Below are 12,276 nucleotides of genomic sequence, written 5' to 3' on the forward strand. Positions count from 1 at the left end.
AAGTACGGACTGTGTGACGTGCCTACTTGGATGCGGTCACTCATATAATCCTCCACCATTCTTTCAATGGGGAGAGAATCATATGCAGTGACAGTAGACGACATGTCCGTAATCGTTGACAGGTCCTTCAGTCCGGACCAGATGTCAGCATCAGCAGTCGCTCCAGACTGCCCTGCATCACCGCCAGCGGGTGGGCTCGGAATTCTGAGCCTTTTCCTCGCACCCCCAGTTGCAGGAGAATGTGAAGGAGGAGATGTTAACAGGTCGCGTTCCTCTTGACTTGACAATTTTCTCACCAGCAGGTCTTTGAACCCCAGCAGACTTGTGTCTGCCGGAAAGAGAGATCCAAGGTAGGTTTTAAATCTAGGATCGAGCACGGTGGCCAAAATGTAGTGCTCTGATTTCAACAGATTGACCACCCGTGAATCCTTGTTAAGCGAATTAAGGGCTCCATCCACAAGTCCCACATGCCTAGCGGAATCGCTCCGTGTTAGCTCCTCCTTCAATGTCTCCAGCTTCTTCTGCAAAAGCCTGATGAGGGGAATGACCTGACTCAGGCTGGCAGTGTCTGAACTGACTTCACGTGTGGCAAGTTCAAAGGGTTGCAGAACCTTGCACAACGTTGAAATCATTCTCCACTGCGCTTGAGACAGGTGCATTCCACCTCCTATATCGTGCTGAATTGTATAGGCTTGAATGGCCTTTTGCTGCTCCTCCAACCTCTGAAGCATATATAGGGTTGAATTCCACCTCGTTACCACTTCTTGCTTCAGATGATGGCAGGGCAGGTTCAGGCGTTTTTGGTGTTGCTCCAGTCTTCTGTACGTGGTGCCTGTACGCCGAAAGTGTCCCGCAATTCTTCTGGCCACCGACAGCATCTCTTGCACGCCCCTGTCGTTTTTAAAAAAATTCTGCACCACCAAATTCAAGGTATGTGCAAAACATGGGACGTGCTGGAATTTGCCCAGATTTAATGCACACACAATATTGCTGGCGTTGTTCGATGCCACAAATCCACAGGAGAGTCCAATTGGGGTAAGCCATTCCGCGATGATCTTCCTCAGTTGCCGTAAGAGGTTTTCAGCTGTGTGCGTATTCTGGAAACCGGTGATACAAAGCGTAGCCTGCCTAGGAAAGAGTTGGCGTTTGCGAGATGCTGCTACTGGTGCCGCCGCTGCTGTTCTTGCGGCGGGAGTCCGTACATCTACCCAGTGGGCTGTCACAGTCATATAGTCCTGACCCTGCCCTGCTCCACTTGTCCACATGTCCGTGGTTAAGTGGACATTGGGTACAGCTGCATTTTTTAGGACACTGGTGACTCTTTTTCTGAGGTCTGTGTACATTTTCGGTATCGCCTGCCTAGAGAAATGGAACCTAGATGGTATTTGGTACCGGGGACACAGTACCTCCAACAAGTCTCTAGTTGGCTCTGCAGTAATGATGGATACCGGAACCACGTTTCTCACCACCCAGGATGCCAAGGCCTCAGTTATCCGCTTTGCAGCAGGATGACTGCTGTGATATTTCATCTTCCTCGCAAAGGACTGTTGGACAGTCAATTGCTTGGTGGAAGTAGTAAAAGTGGTCTTACGATTTCCCCTCTGGGATGACGATCGACTCCCAGCAGCAACAACAGCAGCGCCAGCAGCAGTAGGCGTTACACGCAAGGATGCATCGGAGGAATCCCAGGCACGAGAGGAATCGTCAGAATTGCCAGTGACATGGCCTGCAGGACTATTGGCATTCCTGGGGAAGGAGGAAATTGACACTGAGGGAGTTGGTGGGGTGGTTTGCGTGAGCTTGGTTAGAAGAGGAAGGGATTTACTGGTCAGTGGACTGCTTCCGCTGTCGCCCAAAGTTTTTGAACTTGTCACTGACTTATTATGAATGCGCTGCAGGTGACGTATAAGGGAGGATGTTCCGAGGTGGTTAACGTCCTTACCCCTACTTATTACAGCTTGACAAAGGCAACACACGGCTTGACAAATGTTGTCCGCATTTCTGTTGAAATACTTCCACACCGAAGAGCTGATTTTTTTGGTATTTTCACCAGGCATGTCAACGGCCATATTCCTCCCACGGACAACAGGTGTCTCCCCGGGTGCCTGACTTAAACAAACCACCTCACCATCAGAATCCTCCTTGTCAATTTCCTCCCCAGCGCCAGCAACACCCATATCCTCCTCATCCTGGTGTACTTCAACACTGACATCTTCAATCTGACTATCAGGTACTGGACAGCGGGTGCTCCTTCCAGCACTTGCAGGGGGCGTGCAAATGGTGGAAGGCGCATGCTCTTCACGTCCAGTGTTGGGAAGGTCAGGCATCGCAACCGACACAATTGGACTCTCCTTGTGGATTTGGGATTTCGAAGAACGCACAGTTCTTTGCGGTGCTTTTGCCAGCTTGAGTCTTTTCATTTTTCTAGCGAGAGGCTGAGTGCTTCCATCCTCATGTGAAGCTGAACCACTAGCCATGAACATAGGCCAGGGCCTCAGCCGTTCCTTGCCACTCCGTGTGGTAAATGGCATATTGGCAAGTTTACGCTTCTCCTCCGACAATTTTATTTTAGATTTTGGAGTCCTTTTTTTACTGATATTTGGTGTTTTGGATTTTACATGCTCTGTACTATGACATTGGGCATCGGCCTTGGCAGACGACGTTGCTGGCATTTCATCGTCTCGGCCATGACTAGTGGCAGCAGCTTCAGCACGAGGTGGAAGTGGATCTTGATCTTTCCCTAATTTTGGAACCTCAACATTTTTGTTCTCCATATTTTAATAGGCACAACTAAAAGGCACCTCAGGTAAACAATGGAGATGGATGGATACTAGTATACTTATGGACACTGTCAGATCAGCAGCACCGCAGACTGCTACAGTAAGCTACTATAGTAGTATGTATAAAGAAGAAAGAAAAGAAAAAAAACCACGGGTAGGTGGTATACAATTATGGATGGACGAGCGACTGCCGACACAGAGGTAGCTACAGCCGTGGACTACCGTACTGTGTCTGCTGCTAATATAGACTGGATGATAATGAGATGAAATCAATATATATATATATAATATCACACTAGTACTGCAGCCGGACAGGTATATATATATTTATTATGTAATGACTGATGACGGACCTGCTGGACACTGTCAGCTCAGCAGCACCGCAGACTGCTACAGTAAGCTACTATAGTAGTATGTATAAAGAAGAAAGAAAAAAAAAAAACCACGGGTAGGTGGTATACAATTATGGATGGACGAGCGACTGCCGACACAGAGGTAGCTACAGCCGTGGACTACCGTAGTGTGTCTGCTGCTAATGTAGACTGGATGATAATGAGATGAAATCAATATATATATATATAATATCACACTAGTACTGCAGCCGGACAGGTAGATATATTTATTATGTAATGACTGATGACGGACCTGCTGGACACTGTCAGCTCAGCAGCACCGCAGACTGCTACAGTAAGCTACTATAGTAGTATGTATAAAGAAGAAAGAAAAAGAAAAAAACCACGGGTAGGTGGTATACAATTATGGATGGACGAGCGACTGCCGACACAGAGGTAGCTACAGCCGTGGACTACCGTACTGTGTCTGCTGCTAATATAGACTGGATGATAATGAGATGAAATCAATATATATATATATAATATCACACTAGTACTGCAGCCGGACAGGTAGATATATTTATTATGTAATGACTGATGACGGACCTGCTGGACACTGTCAGCTCAGCAGCACCGCAGACTGCTACAGTAAGCTACTATAGTAGTATGTATAAAGAAGAAAGAAAAAAAAAAACACGGGTAGGTGGTATACAATTATGGATGGACGAGCGACTGCTGACACAGAGGTAGCTACAGCCGTGGACTACCGTACTGTGTCTGCTGCTAATATAGACTGGATGATAATGAGATGAAATCAATATATATATATATAATATCACACTAGTACTGCAGCCGGACAGGTATATATATATTTATTATGTAATGACTGATGACGGACCTGCTGGACACTGTCAGCTCAGCAGCACCGCAGACTGCTACAGTAAGCTACTATAGTAGTATGTATAAAGAAGAAAGAAAGAAAAAAAACCACGGGTAGGTGGTATACAATTATGGATGGACGAGCGACTGCCGACACAGAGGTAGCTACAGCTGTGGACTACCGTAGTGTGTCTGCTGCTAATGTAGACTGGATGATAATGAGATGAAATCAATATATATATATATAATATCACACTAGTACTGCAGCCGGACAGGTAGATATATTTATTATGTAATGACTGATGACGGACCTGCTGGACACTGTCAGCTCAGCAGCACCGCAGACTGCTACAGTAAGCTACTATAGTAGTATGTATAAAGAAGAAAGAAAAAGAAAAAAACCACGGGTAGGTGGTATACAATTATGGATGGACGAGCGACTGCCGACACAGAGGTAGCTACAGCCGTGGACTACCGTACTGTGTCTGCTGCTAATATAGACTGGATGATAATGAGATGAAATCAATATATATATATATATAATATCACACTAGTACTGCAGCCGGACAGGTAGATATATTTATTATGTAATGACTGATGACGGACCTGCTGGACACTGTCAGCTCAGCAGCACCGCAGACTGCTACAGTAAGCTACTATAGTAGTATGTATAAAGAAGAAAGAAAAAAAAAACCACGGGTAGGTGGTATACAATTATGGATGGACGAGCGACTGCCGACACAGAGGTAGCTACAGCCGTGGACTACCGTACTGTGTCTGCTGCTAATATAGACTGGATGATAATGAGATGAAATCAATATATATATATATATATAATATCACTAGTACTGCAGCCGGACAGGTATATATATTTATTATGTAATGACTGATGACGGACCTGCTGGACACTGTCAGCTCAGCAGCACCGCAGACTGCTACAGTAAGCTACTATAGTAGTATGTATAAAGAAGAAAGAAAAAAAAAAACCACGGGTAGGTGGTATACAATTATGGATGGACGAGCGACTGCCGACACAGAGGTAGCTACAGCCGTGGACTACCGTACTGTGTCTGCTGCTAATATAGACTGGATGATAATGAGATGAAATCAATATATATATATATATAATATCACACTAGTACTGCAGCCGGACAGGTAGATATATTTATTATGTAATGACTGATGACGGACCTGCTGGACACTGTCAGATCAGCAGCACCGCAGACTGCTACAGTAAGCTACTATAGTAGTATGTATAAAGAAGAAAGAAAAGAAAAAAAACCACGGGTAGGTGGTATACAATTATGGATGGACGAGCGACTGCCGACACAGAGGTAGCTACAGCCGTGGACTACCGTACTGTGTCTGCTGCTAATATAGACTGGATGATAATGAGATGAAATCAATATATATATATATAATATCACACTAGTACTGCAGCCGGACAGGTATATATATATTTATTATGTAATGACTGATGACGGACCTGCTGGACACTGTCAGCTCAGCAGCACCGCAGACTGCTACAGTAAGCTACTATAGTAGTATGTATAAAGAAGAAAGAAAAAAAAAAACCACGGGTTGGTGGTATACAATTATGGATGGACGAGCGACTGCCGACACAGAGGTAGCTACAGCCGTGGACTACCATAGTGTGTCTGCTGCTAATGTAGACTGGATGATAATGAGATGAAATCAATATATATATATATAATATCACACTAGTACTGCAGCCGGACAGGTAGATATATTTATTATGTAATGACTGATGACGGACCTGCTGGACACTGTCAGCTCAGCAGCACCGCAGACTGCTACAGTAAGCTACTATAGTAGTATGTATAAAGAAGAAAGAAAAAGAAAAAAACCACGGGTAGGTGGTATACAATTATGGATGGACGAGCGACTGCCGACACAGAGGTAGCTACAGCCGTGGACTACCGTACTGTGTCTGCTGCTAATATAGACTGGATGATAATGAGATGAAATCAATATATATATATATAATATCACACTAGTACTGCAGCCGGACAGGTAGATATATTTATTATGTAATGACTGATGACGGACCTGCTGGACACTGTCAGCTCAGCAGCACCGCAGACTGCTACAGTAAGCTACTATAGTAGTATGTATAAAGAAGAAAGAAAAAAAAAAAACACGGGTAGGTGGTATACAATTATGGATGGACGAGCGACTGCTGACACAGAGGTAGCTACAGCCGTGGACTACCGTACTGTGTCTGCTGCTAATATAGACTGGATGATAATGAGATGAAATCAATATATATATATATATAATATCACACTAGTACTGCAGCCGGACAGGTATATATATATTTATTATGTAATGACTGATGACGGACCTGCTGGACACTGTCAGCTCAGCAGCACCGCAGACTGCTACAGTAAGCTACTATAGTAGTATGTATAAAGAAGAAAGAAAGAAAAAAAACCACGGGTAGGTGGTATACAATTATGGATGGACGAGCGACTGCCGACACAGAGGTAGCTACAGCTGTGGACTACCGTAGTGTGTCTGCTGCTAATGTAGACTGGATGATAATGAGATGAAATCAATATATATATATATAATATCACACTAGTACTGCAGCCGGACAGGTAGATATATTTATTATGTAATGACTGATGACGGACCTGCTGGACACTGTCAGCTCAGCAGCACCGCAGACTGCTACAGTAAGCTACTATAGTAGTATGTATAAAGAAGAAAGAAAAAGAAAAAAACCACGGGTAGGTGGTATACAATTATGGATGGACGAGCGACTGCCGACACAGAGGTAGCTACAGCCGTGGACTACCGTACTGTGTCTGCTGCTAATATAGACTGGATGATAATGAGATGAAATCAATATATATATATATATATAATATCACACTAGTACTGCAGCCGGACAGGTAGATATATTTATTATGTAATGACTGATGACGGACCTGCTGGACACTGTCAGCTCAGCAGCACCGCAGACTGCTACAGTAAGCTACTATAGTAGTATGTATAAAGAAGAAAGAAAAAAAAAAACCACGGGTAGGTGGTATACAATTATGGATGGACGAGCGACTGCCGACACAGAGGTAGCTACAGCCGTGGACTACCGTACTGTGTCTGCTGCTAATATAGACTGGATGATAATGAGATGAAATCAATATATATATATATATATAATATCACACTAGTACTGCAGCCGGACAGGTAGATATATTTATTATGTAATGACTGATGACGGACCTGCTGGACACTGTCAGCTCAGCAGCACCGCAGACTGCTACAGTAAGCTACTATAGTAGTATGTATAAAGAAGAAAGAAAAAGAAAAAACCACGGGTAGGTGGTATACAATATTATATATATATATTATATACAATTATATATATATATTAAACTGGTGGTGATTATTAAACTGGTGGTCAGGTCACTGGTCACACTATCAGCAACTTGCAAGTAGTACTCCTAAGCAGACAATCACAATATATATTATACTGGTGGTCAGTGTGGTCACAATGGCAGTGTGGCACTCTGGCAGCAAAAGTGTGCACTGTACGTTATATGTACTCCTGAGTCCTGCTCTCAGACTCTAACTGCTCCCCACTGTCAGTGTCTCCCCCACAAGTCAGATATACATTATACAGTCACACTATCTATCTATCTATCTATCTATCTATCTATCTATCTATCTATCTATCACTTCAGCAAGTAGTAGTACTCCTTCTAATGCTCCCCAAAATTACTACTGTGTCTCTCTCTACTCTAGTCTCACTCTCTTCTCTATAAACGGAGAGGACGCCAGCCACGTTCTCTCCCTATGAATCTCAATGCACGTGTGAAAATGGCGGAGACGCGCGGCTCCTTATATAGAATCCGAGTCTCGCGATAGAATCCGAGCCTCGCGAGAATCCGACAGCGGGATGATGACGTTCGGGCGCGCTCGGGTTAACCGAGCAAGGCGGGAAGATCCGAGTCGCTCGGACCCGTGTAAAAAAAACTGAAGTTCGGGCGGGTTCGGTTTCCGAGGAACCGAACCCGCTCATCTCTAATATATACACACATAATATATAATATATATGTCATTATCTCAGTAGGGGACCTAAAAATGTGTGATTTTGGATAAGGGATACTCAACCTGTATATATATATATATATATATATATATATATGTGTATATATATATATATATATATATATATATGTATATATATATATATATATATATATATACACAAATAGAAAATTCAGCACTCACCATAGCAAGCTCACTTGTCCTCACAACATCAATAAATAAATAAAGGGGTGTTTAGTTAGTGAATTGGCCAATGCACGGAAGCCTGCAAACCGCTCGCCAAGGTACCCCACCTTCATGCAGGTCCCACACCACCACAAAGCCTTACAAAGTATATATAGTATATATATATATAAATTACAGGAAAGGAGACTGTGGCACAACAATGGCTATACAGGGGAGAAAAGGCAAAACCATGCCTTGTAAATGACTGCCATTTTAAAAAAGGTCAGATATCGGCAGGAATCCCACACCTCCGGCAATCCCCAATGCTGTATCATCTCGCCTCATGTGCCAAAAAGTATTTACAAAGCTAGAGATAAATTGCAGACTTTACTTAGGTGGGATTCCATATTTATCCAGTACAGTAAATTGTAGTCAGGTACAGTAAATGGTAGTCAGGTACAATAGGTACAGTATATTGTAGTCAGGTACAGTAAATGGTAGTCAGGTACAATAGGTACAGTATATTATAGTCAGGTACAGTAAATGGTAGTCAGGTACAATAGGTACAGTATATTATAGTCAGGAACAGTATATTGTAGTCAGGTACAATAGGTACAGTATATTGTAGTCAGGTACAGTATATTGTAGTCAGGTACAATAGGTACAGTATATTGTAGTCAGGTACAGTAAATGGTAGTCAGGTAAATAGGTACAGTATATTGTAGTCAGGTACAGTATATTGTAGTCAGGTACAATAGGTACAGTATATTGTAGTCAGGTACAGTATATTGTAGTCAGGTACAATAGGTACAGTATATTGTAGTCAGGCACAGTAAATGGTAGTCGGGTACAATAGGTAAAGTATATTGTAGTCAGGTACAGTATATTGTAGTCAGGTACAATACGTACAGTATATTGTAGTCAGGTACAGTATATTGTAGTCAGGTACAATAGGTACAGTATATTGTAGTCAGGTACAGTAAATGGTAGTCAGGTACAATAGGTACAGTATATTGTAGTCGGGTACAGTATATTGTAGAGATGAGCGGATTCGGTTTTACTCGGTTTTACTCGGTTCTCAAAACCGAATCTTATTGGCTCACGGATGTCACGTGTTTTGGATAGCCAATAAGATTCGGTTTTGAGAACCGAGTAAAACCGAGTAAAACCGAATCCGCTCATCTCTACAATATACTGTACCTGACTACAATATACTGTATCTATTGTACCTGACTACCATTTACTGTACCTGACTACAATATACTGTACCTATTGTACCTGACTACAATATACTGTACCTGACTACAATATACTGTACGTATTGTACCTGACTACAATATACTGTACCTGACTACAATATACTTTACCTATTGTACCCGACTACGGTACAGTATATTGTAGTCAGGTACAGTATATTGTAGTCAGGTACAATAGGTACAGTATATTGTAGTCAGGTACAGTAAATGGTAGTCAGGTACAATAGGTACAGTATATTGTAGTCAGGCACAGTAAATGGTAGTCAGGTACAATAGGTATAGTATATTGTAGTCAGGTACAGTAAATTGTAGTCAGGTACAATGGGTACAGTATATTGTAGTCAGGTACAGTAAATTGTAGTCAGGTACAATAGGTACAGTATATTGTAGTCAGGTACAGTAAATGGTAGTCAGGTACAATAGGTACAGTATATTGTAGTCAGGTACAGTAAATGGTAGTCAGGTACAATAGGTACAGTATATTATAGTCAGGTACAGTAAATGGTAGTCAGGTACAATAGGTACAGTATATTATAGTCAGGAACAGTATATTGTAGTCAGGTACAATAGGTACAGTATATTGTAGTCAGGTACAGTATATTGTAGTCAGGTACAATAGGTACAGTATATTGTAGTCAGGTACAGTAAATGGTAGTCAGGTAAATAGGTACAGTATATTGTAGTCAGGTACAGTATATTGTAGTCAGGTACAATAGGTACAGTATATTGTAGTCAGGTACAGTATATTGTAGTCAGGTACAATAGGTACAGTATATTGTAGTCAGGCACAGTAAATGGTAGTCGGGTACAATAGGTAAAGTATATTGTAGTCAGGTACAGTATATTGTAGTCAGGTACAATACGTACAGTATATTGTAGTCAGGTACAGTATATTGTAGTCAGGTACAATAGGTACAGTATATTGTAGTCAGGTACAGTAAATGGTAGTCAGGTACAATAGGTACAGTATATTGTAGTCGGGTACAGTATATTGTAGAGATGAGCGGATTCGGTTTTACTCGGTTTTACTCGGTTCTCAAAACCGAATCTTATTGGCTCACGGATGTCACGTGTTTTGGATAGCCAATAAGATTCGGTTTTGAGAACCGAGTAAAACCGAGTAAAACCGAATCCGCTCATCTCTACAATATACTGTACCTGACTACAATATACTGTATCTATTGTACCTGACTACCATTTACTGTACCTGACTACAATATACTGTACCTATTGTACCTGACTACAATATACTGTACCTGACTACAATATACTGTACGTATTGTACCTGACTACAATATACTGTACCTGACTACAATATACTTTACCTATTGTACCCGACTACGGTACAGTATATTGTAGTCAGGTACAGTATATTGTAGTCAGGTACAATAGGTACAGTATATTGTAGTCAGGTACAGTAAATGGTAGTCAGGTACAATAGGTACAGTATATTGTAGTCAGGCACAGTAAATGGTAGTCAGGTACAATAGGTATAGTATATTGTAGTCAGGTACAGTAAATTGTAGTCAGGTACAATGGGTACAGTATATTGTAGTCAGGTACAGTAAATTGTAGTCAGGTACAATAGGTACAGTATATTGTAGTCAGGTACAGTAAATGGTAGTCAGGTACAATAGGTACAGTATATTGTAGTCAGGTACAGTAAATGGTAGTCGGGTACAATAGGTACAGTATATTGTAGTCAGGTACAGTATATTGTAGTCAGGTACAATATGTACAGTATATTGTAGTCAGGTACAGTAAATGGTAGTCAGGTACAATAGGTACAGTATATTGTAGTCAGGTACAGTAAATGGTAGTCAGGTAAATAGGTACAGTATATTGTAGTCATGTACAGTATATTGTAGTCGGGTACAATAGGTACAGTATATTGTAGTCAGGTACAGTATATTGTAGTCAGGTACAATAGGTACAGTATATTGTAGTCAGGTACAGTAAATGGTAGTCAGGTACAATAGGTACAGTATATTGTAGTCAGGTACAGTAAATGGTAGTCAGGTACAATAGGTACAGTATATTATAGTCAGGTACAGTATATTGTAGTCAGGTACAATAGGTACAGTCTATTGTAGTCAGGTACAGTATATTGTAGTCAGGTACAATAGGTACAGTATATTGTAGTCAGGTACAGTAAATGGTAGTCAGGTAAATAGGTACAGTATATTGTAGTCAGGCATAGTAAATAGTAGTCGGATACAATAGGTACAGTATATTGTAGTCAGGTACAGTATATTGTAGTCAGGTACAATAGGTACAGTATATTGTAGTCAGGTACAGTAAATGGTAGTGATGAGCGGGTTCGGTTCCTTGGAATCCGAACCCCCCCGAACTTCACCAATTTTACACGGGTCCGAGGCAGACTCGGATTCTCCCGTATGGCTCGGTTAACCCGAGCGCGCCTGAACGTCATCATCCCGCTGTCGGATTCTCTCAGAGATTCGGATTCTATATAAGGAGCCGCGCGTCGCCGCCATTTTTCACTCGTGCATTGGAAATGATAGTGAGAGGACGTGGCTGACGTCCTCTCACTTTGTTTCAGGGGGCTGCAAATATCTTTATTCTGGGGACCAGCAGTATTATAGGAGGAGTACAGTGCAGAGTTTTGCTGACCAGTGACCACCAGTATTATACGTTCTCTGCCTGAAAAACGCTCCATATCTGTGCTCAGTGTGCTGCATATATCTGTGCTCACACTGCTTTATTGTGGGGACTGGGGACCAGCAGTATTATATAGGAGGAGTACAGTGCAGAGTTTTGCTGACCAGT

The sequence above is a fragment of the Pseudophryne corroboree genome, chromosome 3 (genome assembly GCF_028390025.1).
Source record: "Pseudophryne corroboree isolate aPseCor3 chromosome 3, aPseCor3.hap2, whole genome shotgun sequence".
NCBI classification, from domain to species: Eukaryota; Metazoa; Chordata; class Amphibia; order Anura; family Myobatrachidae; genus Pseudophryne; species Pseudophryne corroboree.